This window comes from Protopterus annectens, chromosome 3.part0 (genome assembly GCF_019279795.1).
Source record: "Protopterus annectens isolate FY-2018-M chromosome 3.part0, PAN1.0, whole genome shotgun sequence".
NCBI classification, from domain to species: domain Eukaryota; kingdom Metazoa; phylum Chordata; order Ceratodontiformes; family Protopteridae; genus Protopterus; species Protopterus annectens.
The window spans coordinates 1,231,969,265-1,231,996,940 of NC_056731.1; positions in this window are offsets into that span (position 1 = coordinate 1,231,969,265).

Consider the following 27,676-nt stretch of genomic DNA (forward strand, 5'->3'; position numbering starts at 1 on the left):
TGAATGGTCTATATGTGTTGCACTACATCTGTTTGGCGAAAAATAAAAACTAGGTATATGATGTATAAACCTAATATAATAAATAAACTGTTACTTGTCTGTTGTGTGCGACTTTTGTACAAGAAGGGTCAAACGTTCACTACATATTGGTTAACTACCAGTACTCTGATTTGCACAGCAGATCAGCAAGCTGTGCTATATTGTCCAAAGTAGTATGCAGCCTATGAATGCCATTCTTCTATATTTGCAATGCAAAGTAGTATGACAGTTTTTCCATATAAGTGCTAGGTTTAAACATATCTGTTTTGTTTATACATCAAATTTCTTTATGTTATTAATTTGGATATGTGTAGCAGTTGCTGCAGACTGTTAAGGTTGTGAGTTGTGGTACAGGGTTTGATTACTTCAACCCTTATTTGCTACTGTGTGATTTGGAGCAAATCACTTAAATAGACATTACTCCTGGGTTACCCATGAATAGGGATTGTATATTGAGGGGACCTATTGGTTGAACAAAGTGGTAATATTATTACGTCTAGGCTGTCTGTATCATATGTGTATAATCTTTGAATAGGAGTAGTAATGCCATTTGTATAGCTGTTTATACCTCTGTTTACAATGTGATTATCAATTGTAGTGCTGTGTTCTACACAAGTATAGTATTTACAATGCTACTTAAACATATCTGTTTTCTTCATCCATCATATGTCTTTCTCTCTATGTCTGTTTTCCTTTCTCTGTGTGTATATATAAATATATCTATGTATCTACATCTATATCTATATATCTATTATCTATATATAAATATTCAGGCATGTATAAGTCTCTCTCTCTCTCTCTCTCTCTCTCTATATATATATATATATATATATATATATATATATATATTGCTGAGACCTGTGTTCTGAGAGACTGCCTTACAGACTATCTGCAAATATACAGAGCTAAGTATATTTTTTTGATCATAGAGTTTGTTAATTGTAGCTTAGATCTCTGTTGAAACTGTTGTCTCACTGTTCTGAGATACTGATCTGCAAATTTACAGAGCTGAGTATATTTTTTGGTTTTAAAGTTTGTACTGTAAGTTGTTGCTTAGATCTCTGATGAAACTGTCGTCGTACCCCCATTTTCTGCCGTGTCTTCAGTTGGTATAACTGTTTTTTACAGCTTGTGTGTTAACTCAAGGATCACTTAATTTGACCTGTTAGTAACAGCCTGCATTTAAATTGCTAGAACCTGTGTTCTGAGAGACTGCCTTACAGACTATCTGCAAATATACAGAGCTGAGTATATATTTTTTTGATTACAGAGTTTGTTAATTGTTGCTTAGATCTCTGTTGACTGTTTGTGTTGTGTTCTGAGAGACTGATCTGCAAATATACAGAGCTGAGTATATTTTTTTGGTTTTAAAGTTTGTACTGTTAGTTGTTGCTTAGATCTCTGTTGAAACTGTTTTGTCCCACTCTCCCTCCCTATTTTTGGTTTGTAGTTTAAATTTGGTGGCTTTTGCAGTTGCCCGCTCCACTGTAGATTTGATCTAAGACACTCGCCCAGTCCCATCTCTTTACCACATTCTACCTAATAAACTCTTTCTGCACTTGCTTTTAGTCCTTTTTAATTTAATTGCATTTTTTAAACTGTGTTTGGTCTAATATTGCTACATACTCAACTGTGCTAGCTTGCACTGCATGTGAATTGTTTTTACTACTGTTTTTGCTACTTTTCTGTAAAAAAAAAAAAAAAAAAAAAAAACTAAGCCTGTTTCCTACCTTTTCCTGTAACTAGTGTTCCAGATTCAGATTTGCTGTATCCAGGACTGTATGTAAGCTTCTGAGCCCCCCAAGCCTTTCTGTGTTGGAGGGAAGCCTTCTAGCTTATCAGAGGGAGTGGTAAGCACTAGGTAACCTGTCTACCACATAAGGAGTGGTTCTGGTCAAGAAATTGTAGTTATTGGCCATTTGGGCAATCTTCCATCTCTCTCAACTTTCTGATTTGAAAGCCTGCATTTGCACTTGTTTCTGTCCTGTAACTCGTCTAGTGCAGATACAGATTCTTAGTTTTAGCACTTAAATTTGCTTATTCGTGCTCAGCGCTTGTTCGGAACGTGTAAGCACTAAATAAGCTACTAATTACTATAGCACTCAATCTTCCTCATTACCTAGAGGAAAATGATTTTTGTACTTGCATTTCTCACTGGCTTAGAGAAAAACAGCTCTTGTTCTCACTTTCCTCACTTATCTAGAGGAAAATGTTTTTTTATTCAGGCATGTCCAAGTGTCAGCTCCCAGTGTTCTCACATGTCTATATGATGCATCTGGGCATCTTGAGGCAATGTAGAAATTGCCTCATGTACACAGACAACCATCTCCTCCTACCACCCAACACTACAACATGTGAGAGATGCACTTATCTAGCCAAACTGGAGGTAAAGCTCTCTCCAACCAAGACTGAACCTGACAGTCATGAGGAGAAGGTAAACATTTGCACCACACCACACTCATCACATAGTCTCACTAAATCTACACCACCAAAATCCACACATAGTAACACAAAAACATTTGTGGAGGCTCTCAATAATAATCTAAGCAACAGAGACCTCCAAAGCAGAAACGCAAGCAACCTCCATCCCCCAACACAACCCAAATGACACATAGCCCACAGACACAGTGTGCCACTCAACCACAGCCAATAAGGCAAAACAACATACCCAACACACTAGTCATAGGTGACTCTATAGTCAGGCACACTGATGTCCCACTCACCAGACTAAACAAGGAGAAGGTTACTGTCAGCTGCCTGTCAGATGCCAGGATCCGCCACATAACCCATGCACTCAGGTCACTCCACAAGTACAAATATGACTCTGTCATTGTCCATGTTGGTGTGAATGACCTGAGACGTACCTCCCTGGACTTCATGAAAAGAGACATGGAAGAGCTCTCTGATCTTGTAGCCCAGGCAGGTATGACCCTAACACTGAGTAGTATTCTGCCATCACCCACAATGATACCGCAGTACAAGGACAAAATTATTGACTTCAACAGTTGGCTAAGCTTCTGGTGTCATTCTAAGGGGATCCAGTATCTGTCTGCTTGGGATGACATGGTCAACAGACCATGATGCTTTGCCACAGATGGCCTGCACCTGTCGCCCCTGGGATTCCAGATACTAGCTAAGGCTCTTGCTGCCCCTGTAGTGCCTTTTTAAGGCAGGGTTCAAATAACAAATTCACCACCATAACAGGAACAGGAACAGGCAAGCATAAACTGAGGGTAATGCTACTCAATGCTAGAAGTCTAAATCTCAAAATGCACTTACTTGAGGCACTCCTTAAAATGGAGAACATCGATATCTGTGCAGTGACTGAGACCTGATTCAAGGCTCCAGAGAGCACTCCTGCACTACCAGGGTGCTACTCATACCACACATTTTGGCCATGTAACCTGGATCGAAACAGCAAAGGCAGAGATGTGTCCATATTCATTAAGGATATCCACACCTCCAGACTAGTTGCTCAGCATAATGTATCCGAGGTTATCCATGTGCAACTAACTCTGGGCAAAACTGCAATCCAAATTGTAGCTTGTTACAGAACCCCCACCATGCCCCAGGATTCCCACTTCTCTTTTCTTGATGTACTGGAAAGTATTAGGGTTCAATCAAACACCCTAATAATGGGCGACTTCAACTACCCCACCATTAACTGGGAAAATTACTCGTGTACCAACTCCTTAGCTCAACACTTTCTGGAATTCATAAACTCCAATGCCCTGAATCAACTTATCCACACCCCCACCAGGGACAACAATATCCTAGACCTAGTCATTACCAACATGAGTGACTGGTGTTCCACACCTGAAGCCAACTCCTTATTGGTCCGATCTGACCATAAGCTAATCACCCTTGATATCCACATCCCGCCCCCAACCCCCATTAAGGAAACCACAGTAAAACATTTCTCCAAAGCCAACTTCATGCTTCTTAAGACAGAAGTGGTGAACTTCATGACACCCATGCAGATGGACAATACAGTTACAACTGCTGAATCCTACAAAAATGCACTCTATAAGCACTTACATGAGTTCATGGATCATGCTATTCCAAACAGAACCAAGACGCTATCCTCCAAAAAAAGGCAGCCAATCTGGTGGTTCCCTGCCATAAACAAACTGTCCAACAGAAGGAAGAAACTGTTGCAAAAGAGAGTAAAATCCCATGAGTGGAGGAGCTCCCTGGTCAGCCTCAGTAAGAAGCTGAGATCCTTTATAAGATCCTCCAAAGCTAGCTACAAAAACAAAATCACCACTAATTCCAAGGACAACCACATAGCATTCTATAGCTATGTCAAGAATCTCAATGGCAACACCCAGATCTGCTCTGAGTTACAGCACAAAGGCACAAAAATTACAGAACCAACTGATATTGCCAACATCCTGGAAGATAGATTCAGTGCTAACTTTACCCCCCTCTCACCCCCTAAAGGGTCCATATCTATACAGGAAGAATCACAACTATGCAGGTAAAAGCTGCACTCTCTAAAGCCAAAAACACAGAATCCCAGGCTGTGTTTTACATGAACTTCAGAATGAATTGGCTCCGCACTTAAGCACCATGTTCAATAATAGCCTCGCATCAGGCTTTGTGCTCACTGAATGGCGCACAGCAACAGGTATCTCACTCCACAAAGGGAGGAGCCACCACTGATCCCGGGAACTATCGACCTATTAGCCTGATTAGCCTGGTCTGCAAGGCCATGGAATATATCATCATGGAACTCATAAACAAGGACATTGGTAACCTCCAAACTCTGGATCCCACCCAGTTCAGGTTTGTGAAAGGCAGATCATGCCTCCTGAACCTGATCAACTTCTTTAAGGCAGTCACCAAAGCCGTAGATGAGGGTAAGATGGTTCATACAGCCTATTTTGACCTTGCCAAGGCTTTCAACACCATTCCCCCATTCTGGAATTATAACTAAGTTCACTAAACTAGGTATAAATCCCTATGTCACAAGATGGGTTGCCAACTGGCTCACTGACAGAACCCACACTGTAAAAGTTGCATACTCCAAATCGGACCTCAAAGCAGTGACAAGTGGAGTACCACAGGGTTCCGTCCTGGGACCTCTCCTGTTTGGTATCTACTTCTCTGAAGTACAGGCTAACACAGAAAGCCTCTGACTAATGAAGTTCGCAGGTGACTGCCAACTAGGAGCCATAGTCAAGTCCCCAAATGATGTGGACATCCTACAGAAGGGCCTCACTGAGACAGATGCCTGATGTCAGAGCCATGCCCTCAAGCTCAATGCCAAAAAGTGCAGTGTCATCCCCTTTGGTAAAAACTCTGTACCCATGAATTACCACATAGGCAGCAATCTACTTAACACCAAATATGTGATAAGAGACCTTGGGACCCAGTTGGACAGTAGTCTGTCCTTTGATAGTCACATCGCCACAGCAGTCAGAAAGTCCTTCTATGTGGCACACCTCATCATAAAAGGGTTCTCATCCAGAAAAAAAGAGGTCATTGTTCCCCTCTACTCGACACTCATTAGACCCTTTATAGAGTACAATGCCCATTTTGGAATTTACCTCACAAGACATCTGCAGCAGCTAGAAAGGTCACAGAAGTACCTCACAAAGAGGATTACTGGCCTCAAACAAATGCCCTACACTGACTGCCTCAAAAAACTCCAGCTTTACTCTGTAGCATATCACCTACTCAGAGGTGATCTCTGCCTAACATATAAAGCTATGTCAAACCCAGAGCTGTTGGACATGCTACACCAAAAGAAATCCCAATCCCTCCGAGCTACACGCTCTAGGGACCTAAACCTTGTCACCACAATAAACAGGACATGCTGGAGGGATAGATTCCTGTCCCAGAGACTTCCCATACTCTTGAACAGGCTACCCATCTATGTCAAGCAAAGTTCTTCATTAGCACTCTTCAAGAAAAATCTTGATGAGTGGATGGGAAATAGCAAATACACCCCAGGGATCACTTCTGTGTCTCTGCTCAAAAGTGGCACAAGAAAATAACTTTCTTGGGTGGTGTAAGCCAGGGAACCTTGTTGGTTAGGCATACATAGGCCCTTGGGCCGATAGCCTAGTACCTACCTATGAACCTATATATATTTATATGAAGATATGTATATTTATGTATGTGCTTGCTTTAAAGGCAACTGACATGGACTGCTGCTCAGACAGGTATGCGAGTTTGAGCAAGGAAAGTACAATGGCCTGGCAAGTGAGTGGGGGTTTGACGGTTTGAGTTTGAGGACAACTAGAAAATTCAGTTACAGTTGAGGAGCAAGGTTTGTGATTAGGGCTGAGGAGCAACTGGGAGTTTTAGTAGGGTTTGGGACTAAGGTTATGGATAGACTGAGAGTTTTAGGTTAAGGAAGTAAGGCTTAGGATTAGGTTTATGGAATTATCAGGGGCTTAATGTAAAGTGTCATTCTTGGGATTTGGGATTAAGGATAGGAATTGACTGGGAGTTTGGGATTAGGTAATGAAGTTCTGAATTAGGTTAGGCGACAGATGGTTATTTAGGTTTACAAAGTGGTTTTGCCATTAGTGTTAGTAGCAACTGGGAGTTTTAAGGTTAGGGACTGAGGTTTTGAATTAAAGTTACAGATTAGGTGTTTCTTAGGGTTAGAGTTATGTTTCTGAGACAGTGTATGCATGCGTGAGTGTAGCATGATCAAGCGTTTGGGAGATCAGGTTCATTTTTTTTTTTGAACAAATGGTGTGCAATTAATCCACAAGTTAATAACATTTGTGCACCTGTAGTAGAACCTGTGTATATATAGACACACACACACACACACACACACACACACACACACACACACACACACACACACACACACACACACACACACACACGTGTATAAGTATATATAAGATGATAGCATGTGAATACTTTTGGGATGGTTTTACATATGGCTATCACCAGGTGGTGAGAAGTTGAAGAGTCCTCTATAGTCAACAAAAACAAGGCCATGAACTGGCTGGGGGTCAGATCATCATCTTCTTAGTATTAAGTTTAAAATTAAATGAAAAAAAAATATCTGGGCCAGTGAGATCTGAACTCAGCTATATTTCAGGTGAATATGAAGCGAGATAATATTTAAGGTATCATGAACACTTGAAGAACTATGGGAAGAAAATGATGATATTGTCAAGAAGTAACATTAAAAATATTCTAGCTGGGAGTGGCCAGGATGGCTAAATGAGAGAAGCAACTGGTGAAGCTCTGTTAATTGAAACTTTTCTCTGACAGGAAATGTAATCAAATAATTAAAATTTGAAGACATTTGCTAGCTAATTTTATTTATTAGTAGTCAGAGAAAAGCTTTATAGCTTCAAGTTCTTCAAAAGTGATATTTTTTTCTGTCAAAATTTCAACTGTTTAGTTATGGGAAAAGAGACTTCAACATGAATCACTCAAGAAATGGTATACATGATTCTTGTGTTTAGAAAGACATTCAGGCAATATTATGTAGTATCAAAAGGAGGTCAGCACCAAAGAGTGAAAATATATAATATACTTTAATACCCTATGGTAAAATCAAGGAATCACAAAGAATCAGACTGGTTTTGGCTCCAAGGCCTTCTTCAGTGATACACTACTTATAATTAATGAATACTTAAATAGTATTCTAAATAAATCAATTAATCAGATAAACCAGTATTTAAAGGCACAGTATTCTAACAAGAGTTATACTCAGTCTATACAACCAACTTTAAAAACATTCAAAGATGGTCATTCAAGCCTTGACCAAACTTTCTCAGGAGTTATTATCCTTGGAGAAAACATTAAAAACTAAGAAATTACAGAAATTTCAATGGGACCTGACAGATTATGATAAGGGTAAACTATTTGGCCCCCAAAAAAGGTTATGTTTTTTGATGGGCAGCCCAGTGTGGGGAAACTTAGGAGGAAGAGACCTAGATCCATTTTAAAGAGATCTAAAACAGATTATAGTAGCACCTCAGGGGAGGACTCGTCTGCTACAGAAATTGAACAAGTACTCACTCAGGGGTCCTCAGTACATAAAAAATCCAGAGGTTTGGATGACCCTTTAGGGTTAAGCAATGCAGGGGTGGTAGAAAACATAGAAAAAGTGAAAAATGTGGAAACATTATTACAGGTTCTAATACCTCGATAACAGAAGTTTTTAATGTGCATGATATCTTCTCTGTTGATCTTACCAATGTTCAATTACAACTACTCAGTAAAGGATTATCATATGCTCCTGGTTTCTTTGTGAATGAAGATACTGCTGTCAATGATGTGTTGGCCTTTTGCCGTCTGTTAAACTCAAAACTATTTTTTGGTGAACAAGATAAGAGTCGGATAGGTACATATTTTCGGTTTCGATGATCTAATTTCCAGCCTCCTATGGATAAATTTGTTTCTGCATTTCAAGAGTCTTGTCTTAAAGATTTGCATTTTAAACAATATGATTCACGCATGTTAGGCCATAATTTGTCAGAACAGGAACAGCAGGTGTTAACAAATTTGAAAAATAATTCTGATATTGTTATTACTTCAGCTGACAAAGGAGGAGCAGTGGCAGTCATGGGCATGCAATATTATTTGAATGAAGCCTTTAGATAGTTATATGATTCCAGATACTATTTGTTGATGCCACTGAACCCCACTATGCAGTTCAAAAAGGAAATAGATTCCTTTTTGGAACTTGCTACTCGCTGTAGAGGAAGGGATTATTGATGTGGCTACTAAGAGACAAATAGTGGTGGATGATACTCAGAGGCAGATTTTTTATTTGCTACCTAAAATTCATAAATGTTTGGAGAAACCACCAGGAAGACCTATAGTTTCTGGATGGGGTTCATTGATGGAACCCCTTTCGTTGTTCCTTACACAATATCTACAACCTTTATTAAAAATGGTTCATTCAAGACTAAAGGACACCACTCAGTTTCTCCAGATTTTGTCTGATTCACAGTTGGAACCAGGTTAGATGATGTGTACTTTAGATGTTACTGCCCTTAATATGAATATCCCTCATTGGGCTGGGTTGGAGGTCCAAAAATATTGGCTTGACAAGGCGGACATCTATCCACCCAGTTTCAACACTTTGTTAACGTGTATGTCTGAACATGTACTAACGAAAAATGTGTTTTACTTTCAAGCAGACTGCTTTTGGCAAACACAGGGAACTGCAATAGGGGCTTCATTTGCCCCTATTTTTGTAAAACTTTTTATGGGGTACCTGGAAGAACATCTTATCTAGCACCCATTACATAACATCTATTTAGGGGACATGGATATTTGGCGTAGGCACCTCGATGATTGTTGGTTGATTTGGCGGGGTGAAGTTACATATTTACTAGAGTTTATCCAGTATCTAAATGAGAACAAATGAGGGATGGAGTTTACACTTAATATGCATGACCAGGAGATTCATTTTCTGGATGTTCGTATAATAGGAAATCCTGATCGCACTCTTTCCATACAAGTGTTTCGTAAATACCCCCATTATAATAGTTTATTTGAGGCAGCCAGTTTACACCCCCATCACATCATTAGAAATATACCCAAATCCCAGTTTCTGAGAGTGAGGAGAATTTGTTCAGATCAAGGTACTTATGAATACTATCAACAGGACCTTATACATAGGTTTCGCAACCGGGGACACAAACCAGGGTATGTTAGGACAGCTAGCAATTGGGCCAGAGAACAAGGCAGAGCCCAATTATTGGAATATAAGGTGAAATCAGGTACAGAGGAGGAGGTGGTTAGGCTTGTGACAACTTATGGCAAGAACATCAATGCTATTAGGAATGTAATTAGGGATAATTGGAACATTCTTTTGGCTAATCAGGAGTTAGCTAAGATACTAACTCCAGAGTGTTTATTTTCATATTGTAGAGGCCATAATATGAGCTCATACTTTAATCACTTTAAAACTGGGCATACATCAACAGGCTTTAGTCAACAACTAACTTTAACAGGGGAGAAATTGATTGGGTCTTTTCCTTGTGGGCACTGCTCATTTTGTACACACATGCTTTAAACTAAAGAATTGTCTAGTAGAAACACTAGCAGGGTGTACAAGATTAAATCTTTTGGAAATTGTGGTATGGATTGGGTGGTCTATTTGGCCACATGCTCCTGCTCCACCTTTTATGTGGGACAGATGTCCAGGCCATTCAGGATCAGAATGTCAGAACATCTAAGTGACATGAGAAATCCACGTTTGACAAATGCTTTATACAAACATGTATTAAATCATAAAACAGTCAAATTTCATTTCACAATTATTGATAAAATATGGGGGATAGATCCAGGAAAATGAGATGCCATGGTATATTAAATAACAAAGAGAGGGCTTGTATTGTTAAATTAGGGGGTTTGTTTTCCCCTGGCTTGAATGACCATCTTTGAATGTTTTTAAAGTTGATTGTATAGAACTCTTGTTAGAATACTGTGCCTTTAAATACCGGTTTATCTGCTTGATTGATTTATTTATAATACTATTTAAGTATTCATTAATTGTAAGTAGTGTATCACTGAAGAAGGCCTTGGGGCCAAAACCAGTCTGATTCTTTGTGATTCCTTGATTTTGCCATAGTGTATTAAAGTATATTATATATTTTCACCAGGGGCGGCTCGTGGCATCGGACTGCCGGACTGCAGCCCCCTCAACTAAAAAGAATAAAGTATCAAGAACTTCAAGAAGTGTTTAAAAAAAAATATACCTAATACCTTTTTTTTTTTTATAAACAAACTTCCGAGTCCACGACTCGGAAGTATGCGCATGCGCAGTGCGCACTTTAACCGCCTCGGGCTGCGGCGGTTTTAAACTTCTTTTTTATTTTTGTTTTGTTTTGATTACAGCCCGGAGGGGTAATGAAGGCATCATTGTGATGCCCAGAAGTCTATGCGGTTCCAAACCGCATAGAATTAGAAGGGGCATGGACTGCGACGTCCGCAGGCACGTCATGCCATGCTTGCTAAGTTGCTGGGCTAAATGCTGCTGATTGGTTGTCACTCTCTTCCCAGGCTTTATGTGCTGGGAAAAGAGCGAGAATCAGTCAGTTCAGTTGTTAGCTTCGAGCTTCAGCTTTCCTTGCTTTGTGGATTGTTTCGTGATCTTTTTACTTTTTTTTTGTGAATCATTTTTATTTGTTTTGTTTTTGCATTGGATTTGGAATCGGATTTTACGTTTTTATTTTGAGTGGATTTTGTCAGCTGTGCTGCAGCCTGTGCTAGAGAACAAAGGAAAAACAGAAGAACAAGAAGAAAGAAGAAGAAAAGTACAGAGTGAAGGTGCAGAATTAAGTAAGTAACAACTTAGGGTTGCCACCTTTTCAAATGCCCAAAGTGGGACATTTTTGGTGCAAACATCAGATTTTGCAGGGCGAAACATAACCATGGCCAGTAAAAAGGACAGAACATCAGTTTTGTAGCATTTTAGTTGCTTATTATGTTTCTTACAACATTTAGGTATTTCAGATACAGAATAACTGTTTTATGCAACTATTACATAAAATATAGGAAATAATTTTGTCCTAAAATCTCAGGACATTTGTCATTTTTTCAATGTTTTTGCAGGACACAACTGCCCAAAGAAGGACTGTCCCTCGCAAAGTGGGACAGGTGGTAACCCTATAACAACTACACTCCATAACTGTACAAAGGCATAATTCTGTAGTTGTGGGCTGGTAGAAGCACTGATATTGAGGAATGAATGATACTCATAAGAAAACAATTGTAACAGCCTGTGAGCATTTTTATTGTAATATTTAATGTCATTAGGATATTCACTGCTCCATTTCAACAGTTTCCTTATTCTTTTTTTTTACTTCTTCAGAGATTGTGCATATTTACTGATAATGGTGGACTGTAGAATTGTGCATATTTACTGATAATGGTGGACTGTGGAAGTCTGAGTAGACTTATGATAAATGTTCTGAACTGGGCAGTTTTGTCGTTATGGGTGCATGCATTATGTTTCATTGCTTACTGGAAAAATGTTCAAAACAAATTTAAAACGCCCTCTAACAACTGTACTGTATTGTACAAGGAATATAATTTAGTACAATGAGGAAGGTGTATCAAAGAGCACACGTATGTTTCATATGCAAGGGGCCTATGATTTGAAAACAGCCCAAAATTAATCTTTATCTGCCACTGGCAAAATGTATTTTCTTTGAATGTGGGTTTCAATGCTGTTTCAATGAATGTGAGTTTCAAGGGCAGAGAAGTTTTAATGCTAAGTTTTCATTGTGAGACTGCATTGCTTTGTTTAGCAGATGACTTAGTGTTTGTGCTGAAAATACAAAATAAAACTTTCAAATGAAGTCCAACTCATCATAGAAGTAAAGCAGTATGCACATTAGTGTTTATGGTAAATGGAGTGAAATAGCCAAGTAATGGTTCATTGGAATGGCTGCAGAGGCTCCATTCAACCATGATTTTGTCAGGGGGGAAGGGCAGCAAACTCAGACAGGCCCAGCTGAACTATACCTCCCAACTGTCCAGATTTTCAAAGAATGAATAGATTTTTGCTTCTTATTTTTGGTTTGTTCTTCATAACATTTGTAGTTTTCTGGCAAATCATTTAGGAATTAAGTCACTAAATAATGATACAGAGTTTCAGACTTCATAACCTTCAGAAAAATGCATGCTAAAGATAGAAGTGTTATTCTATCAACTGTCTCAATTTATACAAGAGCAATTTTAGTACTGTTTATATGTTCCCCCAATATATTTGGCCTTGTTCAGATTTACTGCATTAACAGGTTGAGAGGTACATGCAAATACATTGCTTTATAGAATTAGGCATAGCCAACCTCTCAACTGTCCCTGATTTTGGCTCAAAATGTTGCTCTTCCCCCTAATAATCCCTCCGCAAAATAGCAATTTTGGAAGAAAACATGGCAGGTTTACAATTAAGAAATAACTGTAATAATCAAAGTTATAGATTACTTGAAATGCATGTAGATTATTTTATTTTGTCAGCTGCTCAAGTTAGCAGTACTAATATTAAAGTGTCCCTTCTTTGACAGGTTCCCAGCTGTATTGTGTGCCTATTTTATATTTTTGCATCACAGTTTTGGTCCATTTTTCATAAAATTGTGTTTTTTGGCAAATTAGTGACAAATCATTAAAGACTGAAGTTAGAAAATAATGACAGACATTTGAGTTTCAGATTTTAAACCCTTCAGAAAATTCATACTAATGCAAGACCTATTCTATTATCTTTCTAAGTTTATTAGAGCAATATTTAAAAATTGTCCTTATTTTTGGGCCTTTGTCCCACTTCTGTGCATGGCTTTGTCCAGATTTCTTGCTCTGAGGATGAGAGGTATGACAAATGTGTCAGGGCCATCACAGTCAGCCAGAGACATTTCAAATTGTGACATACTTGGTTGCACCCCACTCCCCCATGTAGTGACTCTGGATGTGTCCAAGCAAGGCAAGGAGTAGTTATGCAGTGTAAATGTGCAGTGTGTCCCCCATCCAAGGTAGACACAAGTACTACAGTGGCTTTTCATCTGTCCTTGATTTTGCAGAACTGTCTGGTTTCTGTCATATTTTTGTACTGTTGATTTATGCTTATTACTCAGATTTATGCTTATTACTCAGAAAGTGCCTGTTGCTCTGTGTTTAAGTAGCAATGCTTTAATAACCATACGGTAAGCTTGTCTGAGATCGTAAGGTGCAAGTAAGCTTTAATAAGCATACTGTTAAATTATTGCCAACATTGAAAGCCTTTTGTTGTTGCCATGCAGAGAATACTTGACTAGATGATGTATAAGCCTTGGGTATTAAAGGACAGGATTCCATTATTTTAAAAAGCTCATTACACTTGTTGGAGACTTCCAGTCATCTCTACAGACTTTACCCGTAAACTAAACAGAATGGCAATCATGTGTGGTCCATAACCTGTACAGTAATCCTTTACGCAATGTATCTTGAGCTTGTTTCTTGTTTGCTTTTCATTTTTTTACTTTGATCATGTTTTCCCCATGAAACAAGTAGATAGTTGTCAGGCAGCAGGTCTTTTTGGATAAGAAACATTTTTACAAGTGGGGGCATCACAGAGATTTCTACTTTCAGCATGTTACTTGGTACTTTAATAAAGCTGAATATAAATTATAATTAGAACTGCAGTGCAAGGAGAAGTGGTTTGAGTTGAGTGCTTCTTGTTTTTCTTATACTTGATTTTGACTGGCATTCCAGTAATATATTTAAAAGTAATTTATTTTTTCATGCCTCACAACCTTTTGTTTCCATCTAGATATTAAGTAAGCTGTCATGCAGCCAATGCATTGAAATATTTTTATTCTTCTACACTTATTTTTGTCTTGATTGGACTCTCATAATGATGGTTTGGCAGGCACCCAGGGCAGCGTATTTAATGAAAGTTAGTTTTTGTGGTTTTGAGCATAGCTCCTCCCCTTTCTAGTTGGCCACATCCCTTCCCTTGACCCCACCCATTCAGCTGTCTCCTGCAGCCCCCCTTTGATTTGAAGTCACCAGCCGCCACTGATTTTCACTCTTTGGTGCTGGCCTCATTTTGATTTTCTCATTTGTTTTTTTTGGCCTTTTGCACCTGCCTTACGTGCGAGTACATTGTGTAGGAATATTATATAGTATACAGGATATATTACTTAAAATAGACAAACTGCATGAAAACTAGAATGTTTCAAAGGAAGGACAAAAAAGAGGATGGAACATTTTGAAGCTTTTATGAAAGAACAAGGGGTAAAAATGGAAGAGACTTTGAATGATCATCAAAGCAGAATAACTCAACGTGTGTCTCAGTAAACCAAAAAAAAAAAAAAACTAAATGTGCTATAAGAACTTCACTGAAACACTTCTTTAGCACAGTTAATGATCTTTTGTCAGTAAAACGTCATCAGAAATAAAAACTTGTTAATTTCCAACACAATTTATATAGATAAAAATGCAGGTACTTTTCCATTATTGGGGCAACACTTTAAATGTGGTTGCTGAGCTCCAAATTTCGTCTATTTTCATGTGTTTTATTTGTTAATATCTTAACATGTGTCTTTAAAATATATGTCACATCTCCTTTTTTAAATATTATCCATTTAACACATGTTTAAAGTAACTCCTTAAAGACATGAAAATACACTGCATTCAGAGCTCAGCAACCATGTCTAAAGGGGTCTATATTACGTCGAACTCACAGGAGTTCAAACGTTGTAATATCAAACCCATATATTTGAAATGTGAAAACAGCGAAGCCACAGAACACCAATTTTGTTCGCAGGGAAAAAAAATCAGTGGGCCGTTTTCGTGGCTTTGCTATTTCCTCCATTGTGGTGCAATCTCGGAGTTGGTATATTTATGTAGGGGGATGTAGGGGGCACAGACCCCCCATGTTGGGGGGTGTGGGGGGGTGAAGCCTCCCACATTAGTTTAAGTTTAAAGTGTATGTGTTTATTTTGTACTGGAACAGTGATTTTTTTTCCTTGGGAAAAAATCGCTGTTCTGTTTTTTCGTACTTTTTGGTTTTCGAACTTCATGGTTTGATATTACATCATTCAAACTTCTGTGAGTTTGACAATGTAATACAGACCCCATCTAAAGTGTTTCTCTGATATCAGAAAACCTGACAAGAAATGGATTTCTTCATAATGTGTACTAGTGTAAGCCTATGAATTGCTCCAAAAACAGAAAATTATGTAAGTACACTTATTTGGCATCTTTTTACCTGCAAATATACCATTGGAATGATACAAACAGCCTGATTTGTGCTAAGCGGTGTGTGTGTGTGTGTGTGTGTGTGTGTGTGTGTGTGTGTGTGTGTGTGTGTGTGTGTGTGTGTGTGTTCACAGCAGCAACTCCTGCTTTCAAAGGGTTTCCCTGACAACGGAATTAAGTGTTGTTAGGAAGTTCAAGTGCCAAGTTATCATGTACAGAATAATTATAGCATTTATTGCTTCTTTACACATAATATATATATTTTTTGTAAGTGTCCCTTATTTTCATTCAAAATTTTTATTGATTCTTACTGTTATTTACAAAAAAGACCAGTGAGATGAATGTTGGGAAGGGAGTTAGAGAGGCCTGGCACAGTGGTGTTGTCTATGATAGCCAATCAGCTCATGAGTTGTGGACTGCATTCAGGAGATTTACAGTAAGACACTTTACACTGAGATAGTTCATTTTTTGTAATTTCTTGTTGGGTAAATATAAGGATATTATGACACTAATAAAAAAAAAAAAAACACATTGTCTAGATTTATTATGTTTTCATTTCTCTCTTTATTACTTATCGAGGCAACACTTTAAACACAATCGTTCAGCTGAAATTCAGTACTTTAACACATCTGTTAACCAGGTGTTGTAACATTTAAAAATCACTTCTTTTTTTTAAATTTTATTAAGACAAATAATTTTTACACATATCTGGTTAACAGACATGTTAAAGTACTAGATTTCAGCTGAATGATCGCATTCAAAGTGTTGCCCCAATAACGGAAAAGTACCAACATTTGGAACAATGCATTATATAGGCATTCTATAAAATGTAAGACATATAACAAATTTTAGTTTGCAATTTTAGAACTAGTTAATGAAGATATGACAGGGAAATTTTCAGAATCAGGTTGAAAAAAGAGACTGAGTGGCAGATTAGACTGGTAGCAGGCAACCTACCAGGTGTAAATTACACTATTAATATAAAGTATTTTTTGGACGACAGGAAATTGACAATTTAAGGAAGAATTAAAGAAGATTTACACTTCACCTTCTAATAGTTTTTAAAAGTTTTATTGCTTTATTATTTAATAATGTCTTTCATATGACTGGTTATTAAGTGCTAGTGATTTCGTTTTCCTTGTTCTTGTGTAACACATTCGTTTCACAGGTCATTTATGAAACAACTGAGAGAAGGCCTGAGAACAAAAGAATGTTCCATCTCTTCAGAGTGCTACAATTTTCCCTCTTTGAGCTGTGCTGAAGAAAATCTGTCAAAGTTCTTCACTGATCTCTGTGAAGAAGAAAACAGATTTTCTGTTTTCTCAAGTATATATGTGAGAAATCTACACAAAATAAGAAAAAATATATATAGGGATGTAATAACATATAATGTATATAATATATAATAATGCTAACATTTTATATGCTAACAGCTTATGCTGCAGTGTTATTAACTTTAACTATACTTATTAACTGCACATATTAATTGAATGAAGAAAAAAACAACTAAGAAGAATGAAAAACTTACAGAGGACATAAATGGCTGCTCTGTGCTGTTAGTCATCATTTCTACATGTTGTAACCAGATTCTGATGTCAGCATATAAAGCTTAGATCAGAACTGCAGATCACAAAGTCTAAACACACATATTTAAATTAAATAAGTAGGAATTATTTTATATATAGTTAAGATTGCTTGTGATCTTAAAATGAATAATAGCAAATATCTTATGAATATGCATATATACAAGGAATGCAATATCTATTATTTAAGAATAATAAAAGAGCAGTATCATTGAATAAAAAATATGTACACATATAATATTTAATACAGAGCTGATGATTAAATAGCTCTGATGGGAGATTTTAGAAATACAAGAAATATATATATATATATATATATATATATATATATATATATATATATATATATACTAAGAACTGAACTTCGTGACTATAAAAGCATTAAAAAAAATCACACCAACAACTCTTGTAGAACTTTAGCGCTTTTGTCTTATTTATTATCAAGACTTCTTCAGAAAGACATGTTTCATAACTTATGAAACATGTCTTTCTGAAGAAGTCTTGATAATAAATAAGACGAAAGTGCTAAAGTTCTACAAGAGTTTTTGTGTGATTTTTTTTTTTGAATGCTTTTATTGTCACGAAGTTCAGTTCTTAGTTAAAATTTCTTCTCTTCGTTCAAAAATTTTTTTTGAGTGTGGTTAATTATATATATATATATATATATATATATATATATATATATATATATATATAATAAGGTATAAAATTAATGGGAAAATAAATTAAAAATATATTTAAATGACAAACTGTTTTTAAGAAAATATGTCTATTGCATATACCTGTGTGTGACAGAAATGTGAATGGACAAGATCTCATATAATTTGCATATAAAGTTAAATAAACTATTATAAAATAAAATGAAAGCTGAAATTAAAAGCATGGTCTTGTGAAGTTTTTACATGTTAAATGTTATTAGATTCACTAAGACCACCTGAAATAATTAATTTCATAAGCCAAAGTTGAAACATGAATGTTTTATTGCTGAATCAGTACATTCATTTTGATTACAGGAGAGGATAATGGGATTTAAGTTGAACAATTTGTAAATTTTTAATACAATATGGACTGGAATTCTTTTTTTTTTTTACTCTATAGAAATAGCAAAACATTCTCTTCTACCTCAGTAATGTGCATATTTTTATGATGTAGTTTAATAATCTCTAAATATTTTGATATTTGATGTGTTATGAGTATTACAAAAATGTGAAATATAGGTACTTGCACTTTAAAAACTAATTCAGAGCTTTTAGTTAGAGCTATAAAATATGTGTGTCTTTTAACATGATAAATATATATGTACATCAATCTCTCTTTTGTATTATGGATTAGTATGATAAGATTATCTGTGACTTGTAAGTTTGTAGATGTCTTTATCTCTTCAGGTCCCGCTCTGTTATATTTATTTATTTAGAGATCTAGTTATAATAATGTTGAAAGAGTGAGTGACTTAGGAATATTAAATGGTAATTTATACTACTATTATCTAAAGAGGTATACAGTATACTATTTGTTAGATTATTTAATGTCTATGATTAATAGAAGATGATTATTGAACATGTATTTAGTAATGGGGGAATAGTTTTAAATGGCAAATATTAATAATGCCTTATTATTTTGAACTATATATAATAGAGCAATAGTTTAGTAGTGTGATTATTCAATAGGCAGACTAGGAAGTTTGGTATCCATGGTAGGTTTTGTTTTATTAGAATTATACACTGTTGTTTTAGACTTTGCTTTACTATTTTTCAGTTTTAGTAGTTTAGTTGTATAAAGAAAGAATTCAAAAAATCTGGAATGTTAAGGTAGTGAAGAACCAAAAAAACTGAAACAGACCACAAAATATGAACAAACTGGCAGATTAATGTCCCACAAACACCAAACTCCAAGAGCAGTGTATAAAAAAATTCATGTAAGCACTTTCATTTAGACAGTGTAAACTTTATCAAATTCGTTCATTCATCGGTTTGATGAAGTTTGCACTGTCTAAATGAAAGCTCTTAAGTGTACTTTTTATTTTTATATTAAAAATTCAGAATTATATACTGCTTTTGGAGTTTGGTGTTTGTGGGACATTAATCTGCCAGTTTGTTCATATTTCTTGGAATGTTAAGATAGTGTCAGAGGAATACATTAGAGACTTATATATAATTAAATTAATATGGTGGATAAATGTGTCATATTATCTTTTAAAAGAAATCTTTTTAAATTCACAGTATGGATAGTTTCAATCTATTGTCTATTAATGTAAATGGACGAAATAATGGCAATAAAAGAAAATCATTAATGAGATATCTCTAATTAAATAGAGGAAACATAATATTCTTGCAAGAGACTCACTTGATAGATAAAGATATACACATTTAAATAACCTAGGTTATGATATGTTATCATCTGCTTCTTTTGACAAAAAGAGGAAAGGAGCTGCTATAATTTGGAGAAAATCCACTGCAATACTTAAGGTCACGGAATCTTTTAATGATCATAAATGAATGCATACATTTGTAATAATTAAATATAATGGCAAACTCTATAGATTAGCTAATTTTTACTGGAACCCTGGAATAGGGTAAAGATCACTTAAATTTACTACTAAGTCATTGGAATGGTAGTTTAATTTTAGGAGTGGATTTTTAACTGCATATCTAGTGTAGAAGATACAAGTGAACAGAAGAATGCTAAAATACTGGCATCAGTTAAAGGACAAAATAGACAGATTGATAATAATGTAATTGATTTTCTAGTAAAAGAAGAGGGTACATTGTTGTTCTTCACTCATTATTCTTATGTACATGGGACTTAAACTAGAACTGATAAGATTTATGTCTCTCTAGATTTACTTAATAAAGTAAATTATTTTAAAACTATTCCTTGTCCTATATCTGATATTATGCACTTAGTCATAATGGAGTAATGGATATAAGGAAATTACAGATTAGTTAAGAATCTCAGTGTATATGATGAAATTGAAAGAGTTTGAGAGTTACCTTAAGGTACATATCAGTGATTTTTTTTTTATCTTTAAATTATAATGGTCATGTTAGTAAGGTCATACTATGGGACTCATTAAAATTTACTATTGAAGATAAAATGGGAGGGTGGGATACAAATAAAATGAATGAATGGCATAAAGAGATGGTAGAAATACAAGATGAAATATGTGAAAAGAGGTCTGAGCAACACGCAAAGAAATTAAATAATACTAAAAGCATTGAAAAAATAATGACAAAATATCAAACAGTTTTAATGTATAAAGAGGAGAAAGCTTTAAAAAAATAATTGCGTAGTTATGGGATGACTTTAAAAATCTACATTAATTAGCCAATAGAAGTAAGATGTTAATCAAAAAGGCATAAACCAATAATATCTGAAATCCTCACATTATTAAGCTAACTTCAGATATAGAAGAACTGCTTAATATTTAATAAAAATCCATGAGGATGTTAATAAAGATAAAAATAATAATCTCAATGATTACAATATTGACAATTATTTAAAAAAAAATCATGCTAGTAAATTAAATGACAAACACATATCTCAGTTGAATAAGCCTATTATCCTAATAGAAATTAAAGAATTTATAAAAAAGGTAAATATGGTAAAGCTCCAGGGTTAGTTGGTTTATGTATGGAGTTATGTAGTCAATCTCTGTTAAATATTTTAGAGTTAGTGAGTGACTTTTTCAGGATAATTCAGGGGTGACAAAATAATCCCCCCTCATGGAAATTTTCTGTAATCTCACCTGTATTTAAAAAAGGAAAGGATAATAAGTTACTCTCTTCATATAGACATATTCCATTGTTAAATGTAAACTATAAAATATGTGCTTCCATTTTCACCACAAAATTACAAGCTATAGTAGATAAATTAATTAATAAAGATCAAACAGGATTTATAGTCATTAGATTAATGTACAATAATACAAAAAGGGTAGTAGCTATCTTAGATTTAGTGAAAGGAATTAGCAAGAAATTGATCCTATTTATCTTAGATATCAAGAGTGCTTTTGATTCTGTAGATTGGAAATACATGTTTATAATTTTAGAAGCATTTGCTTTTCCAGAACAGTTTATTGGAATATTAAAAAACTGTATAGAGACTCCAAAGCATATGTTAAAATTGGATCTTACATTTCTCAAGGATCCACTTCAAAAAAAGAAAAAAAAAACCAAGGGTGTCCCATGTCGCCTTTATTGTTTGCATTAGTTATCAAACCCTTAACTAATAGTATAAGAAGCAATGGAAAATGATGGATTCTCAATTAATAGAGATTGTCAGTCTAAAATACAGCTTTTTGCTGAGGGTACTTTACAAACTGTAGGAGATTTAAATTATTCAATCAAAGAAATAGATGAGGAAATTGAAAAGTTTCAAGAAGTATCACTGCTAAAATTTAATAGCAATAAAACTGAAACGTTAGTGTTAAATAAATTAATACAAAGTAAGTTTAAGGAAAATGCAAATATAATTGGAAAGGAAAAGAATTAAAATATTTAGGAATAAAAATATAGCCAGATGTGAGTAAGATTATTAATAATAATTATGAAAAAGTAATTGAAACAGTGTATTTCTTATTAAAAAAATTGATGTTTTTTTTTTTTTTTTTTTTTTACTTTTGAGGACAAGTTACTGCTTATTTCAATAATTATATTATCCAAGATCATATGTGTATTGCATTCAATAACTTTAATACCTGACAAAAAGAACTTTTAAAGAAAATGAAAGAAATGCTAACTTCATTCTTATGGTATCCTAAAAAGTCAAGAATTGCTTATAGAAATCATATACAATTATGTGAGCATGGTGGTATTAGCTTCCCAGATGTAGAATCATATTGCTGCAATTTTTAACTCTGTTATAGTCTGGATAGAATCAACCTACACTAGTCATTGGGAAAACATCCAGGAGCAGAAAGTTTATTAAAGATGATACATTAAAGATATGCAATAATCCTTTTACCTAGTTAGCAAAATTTACCTTAGAAGGAAATTCATTTCAATCTTTAGTCTCTGTGTAAATATATATATATATATATATATATATATATATATATATATAAATAAACAATTAAGAAATATGTCTTTAAAACTCTAATAATATCAAAATGGAAATGTTTGTGTTTTGCTATTGCACATGAATCTAGATTTAAGGAAACTCAGAACAATGATAAAATGAATTTACTAAAAAGGAATGAATTAGTATTATGCTCCGATTGCTTTGAAAAAGGAAATGCTAAGTCTTCTAATATTTATTGAAAAAATATAGTTGGATGAATCTGCTAACCAGTTACTATTATCCATCAGTAAGAAATTAAATTAATTTGTAGATGATATGAGTAAAAGGAAGAGAACATTTTCCCCCATTATATGAATATATGAATATATGGATGCTATTATTGAAGGTTGATTGACATGCAAAGGAAGCGTGTCTAAGCTATAGAAATTAATTATAAATAATAAAATAACTTTGATGCAAAATTCTGGAACTTTTTAGATAGTGGTGATTTGAGTTACTCCAATAGATAGTAAAAATAAAGCTTTGATACTTAAATCAGTTAGTCAAACTTCTTCAGGTTTATACTGGGAAGTTTTTATGTGCAGGTATATATAAAGATTGTTTATTACACCCTATAAAATCTCTAAGTTTAGTAAAATGACTTCTTCAGTTTGTTGGAGATATAGTAAAGATGTAAAAGCTGATGTGATACACATGCTAATGTATTATGAAAAAAATAAATGTATGATGGGAAGTGATCAGTACATTTTTAAGGGGTTATGGTCTCTAAGTTTAGTAAAATGACTTCTTCAGTTTGTTGGAGATATAGTAAAGATGTAAAAGCTGATTTGATACACATGCTAATGTATTATGAAAAAAATAAATGTATGATGGGAAGTGATCAGTACATTTTAAGGGGTTATGGTCTGATACTTGTTCTTTAACTAAATCAATAATACTAATGAATGTTCCACTTTCTGTATCTGTAAAAATCAAAGAGCAAAAACTCTTTTGGGCTCTATTGGCAGTTGCCAGAAAAGTTATTACAGAAAAATAGAAACTGAACTTAGTCCCTACATTCAAAGAACTTTTAAATTTAACAATAATACTATGTAAAATTGAAAAGGCAGTGATCAGAATAAGATCTATAACTATTAGCATAACCTTGAAATGTTGCTACTGAAATAGCAGTATTCTTAATGTGTCTATTATATAACATTGCCTTAATGATTCAATGTATTCTTATCATTGAATAACAATATGTGAAGTTGAATTTTTCCTTTCTGTGTATATATTGTAAATATGTTAATTAATAAAAATGTTTCTTAAAATATTCCATCTGAAAGTAAATTAGGGAGTCAAAATGGCTGTCAGTGGAGTAGTTAGAAGTGAACAAATTAAGAAGCAGTAGAAAGCAAAGGAGATGGAAAAATATGTAAAACTGCATGCAGAGCTTCAAAGAATAGTAAGGACAGATAAGAAGGCATATTCAAATAAGATACAAATATGAGAGGGTAGTAAAAAAGCAGAAGATATTAAGAAGAGGTGTCAGAAATATGCAGAGGAGCTATATTAGAAGGACCTCAATACCACTAATATGTACAATTGTATGCCCTTTAACATAGAGCTAGCCAGCCATCATGAAGTTAAATGGTACCTAGAAAGCCTTGCTAGTAGAAAAGGAAGTGATGGAATTCTAGATAAACTGCTTAAAATCCTGCACAATTATGCTGTTGTACTGTTTTTTTGAATTTTCTATCCAATTTGGAAAACTTAGTTGTGGCCAGTAGACTGGAGAAGGTCAATTTATGTTCCTTTCCCAAAAAGGACAATGCTAGTAAGTACTAATGTTAATCAAACAAATGTGTTTATTTCACACACTAGCAAAGTAATACTCCAGAGCCTGCTACAGAAATCTATGTACAAAGAACTGCAAACTGTACAAGCTGAGTATAGAAGGGGCACCAGGGATCACATTGCCAGCATCTGCTGAATAATGAGGAAAATAAGGAAGCTCAAGAAAAAAAAATATTTACTTCAGCTTCACTGATTACTCCATATCTTTTTGCTGAGGGTACCATAACAACTTATGCCAATTGTAAATGTTGATGCCAGATAACCTTCTTTGTGTCCTGAGTAATGTTTATATAGAACAACAAACAATGGTTAACACTGAATAGGGAATAACTGTTAAGTTTATCATAAAGAAAGGAGTATGATGGCTGGTTGTTGTCACTCTGCTTAATTTAATTAACACGCTGAATAAATTCTGTGAAATGTTGGGTTAGATAATTATGAAGCTGGGATTAAAATTGTTAGGAGAAATATTAGCAGCCTCAGATATACAGATGACACCATGCTTATGGCTGAAAGTAAGGGCGAGTTAAATAACCTCTTGATGAATATGAAAAGAGAAAGCACAAAAGCTGTCAGGCTGCTCATCACTGGAAAAAAAAAAACAACCATATATCATCCAGATCTAATAACTCTTCAAAGACAAATAGGGAAGAACTTGAGGTAGTGATTGATTTTAATTTCCTGGTCTTAAAAATCTTTGCAGGTGGTTATTGCTGCAATTAAATTAAAAGATACATACTTTTTGGAAGGAAAACTATGTCAAGTTGGATAAGATTTTAAAGAAAAAACGCATCACATTGTCAACAGAAGACTGTATAATATACGCTCTGTTTTTCCAGTAATAATGCATGGATGTAAGAAATGGAATGCCTGTGGTGCTTTTCAACTACGATAGCGGAGAAAACATTTCAGTCTCCTATAGATGTCAGATAGATCGATCACTCAATATTTAGAGAAATATATTCAGACAGATAACTGGAAGGCCTAATAGGAAAACTAAAATTAAAACACTCTGGCTACATAATGTAAAGACAACATTTAACAGAGAAAGTACCTATACTGATAAATATCAAAGTAAAAAGAGGAATTGAATGACAGAGGATAAGATGGATGGACAGCATTACTGATGTCTTGAAAAGCACTTCTTGATGGACTGGTTTGCTGTGCTAAAGTTCTTGAGGTCACAAAGAGTCATATTCAACTAAATGACTAACAACAACTTGTAGCAGACCATATCTATATATAATATATATATATATATATATATATATATATATATATATATATATATATATATATAGATACATGCATACCTATATTGAGAAATCTATAGTTATAGCTCACTCTTTATTTATATATGCATTTACACACAAATGTGTATATATATATATATATATATATATATATATATATATATATAAAAAATCATAAGATGTAGTCAAGGTGCAACAGCATAGAAACAAAGTAGTAGATCAACATCTTTAGGTTGACAGCAGTCTTAGAAAAAAAAAACATTACAAAAAACTAGCAGTTAGAAATGGAACATCAATGGTTTCCCTCTGCATTCACCTTAAACTCACACTTAGTCTTCTTTTTCTTCTTTCGGCTGCTCCCTTTAGGGGTTGCCACAGCAGATCAACTGTTTTCTTTTCTTCCTGTCCTCTGCAACTTGCTCTGTCACACCAACCACCTGCATATCCTCTCTCACCACATCCATAAATCTTATCTTAAGCCTTCCTCTTTTCCTGTTACCTGGCAGCTTCATCCTTAGCATCTTTTTCCCAGTATACTCTGCATCCCTCCTCAGCACATGTCCAAACCAACATAATCTTGCCTCTCTGGCTTTGTCTCCAAACCTTCCAACCTGGGCTGACCCTCTAATATACTTATTCCTAATCCTGTCCATCCTCATCACACCCAGTGCAAATCTTAACATCTTCAACTCTGCCATGTCAAGCTCTGACTCCTGCCTTTTTGTCAATGCCACTGTCTCCAACCCATATAACATAGCTGGTCTCACTCCCCTCTTGTAGACCTTTCCTTTCACTCTTACTGGTACTCATCTATCACAAATCACTCCTCACACTCTTCTCCACCCACTTCATCCTGCCTGTACTCTCTTCTTCCCCCTCTCTTCCACACTCACCATTACTCTGAACTGTTGATCCCAAGTACTTAAACTCATCCACCTTTGCCACCTCTACTCCCTGCATCCTCACCATTCCTCTATGCTCCCTCTCATTCACACACATATATTCTGTCTTAGTCCTGCTGACCTTCATTCCTCTTCTCTCTAGAGCATATCTCCACCTCTCCAGGGTCTCCTCCACCTGTTCCCTACTCTCACTACAGATCACAATGTAATCTGCAAACATCATAGTCCACGGGGACTCCTGTCTGATCTCGTCTGTCAACCTGTCCATCACCATTGCAAATAAGAAAGGGCTCAGAGCTAATCCTTGATGTGATCCCACCTCCACCTTAAACGCATCCGTCACTCCCACCGCAGACCTCACCGCTGTCACACTACCCTTGTACATATCCTGTACCACTCATGCATACTTCTCTGACACTCCCGACTTCCTCATACAATACCACAACTCCTCTCTAGGCGCTCTGTCATGTGCTTTCTCTAAATCCACAAAGACACAATGCAACTCCTTCTGACCTTCTCTGTACTTCTCCATCAACACTCTCAGAGCAAACATTGTATCTGTAGTGTTTTTCCTGGCATGAAACCATACTGTTGATCACTAATCATCACCTCCCTTCTTAACCTAGCTTCCACTACTCTTTCCCATAACTTCATGCTGTGACTGATCAGTTTAATCCCTCTGTAGTCACTACAGCTCTGCACATCACCCTTATTCTTAAAAATCGGTACCAAAACACTTTTTCTCCATTCCTCAGGCATCCTCTCACTCTCCAAGATTTCATTAAACAATCTAGTTAAAAACTCAACTACCATTTCACCTAAACACCTCCATGCTTCCACAGGTATGTCATCTGGACCAACAGCCTTTCCATTCTTCATCCTCTTCATAGCTATCCTTACTTCCTCCTTGCTAATCCACTGCACTTCATGATTCACTATCCACACATCATCCAACCTTTTCTCCCTCTCATTCTCTTCATTCACCAATGCCTCAAAGTACTCTTTCCATCTGCGCAACACACTCTCCTCACTTGTGAGTATGTTTACCTCATTATCCTTTATCACCCTTACCTGCTGCACATCTTTACTAGCTCAGTCCCTTTGTCTAGCCAATCAGTACAGGTCCTTTTCTCCCTCCTTAGTGTCCAACCTTTTATACAACTCTTCATACGCCTTATCCTTAGCCTTCACCACCTCTCTCTTTGTCATGCACCTCATCTCCTTATACTCTTGTCTACTTTCTTCATCTCTTTGACAATCCCACTTCTTCTTCGCCAACCTGTTTCTCTGTATACTCTCCTGTACTTCTTCATTCTACCACCAGGTCTGCTTTTCCTCCTTCCTCTTTCCAGATGTCACACCAAGC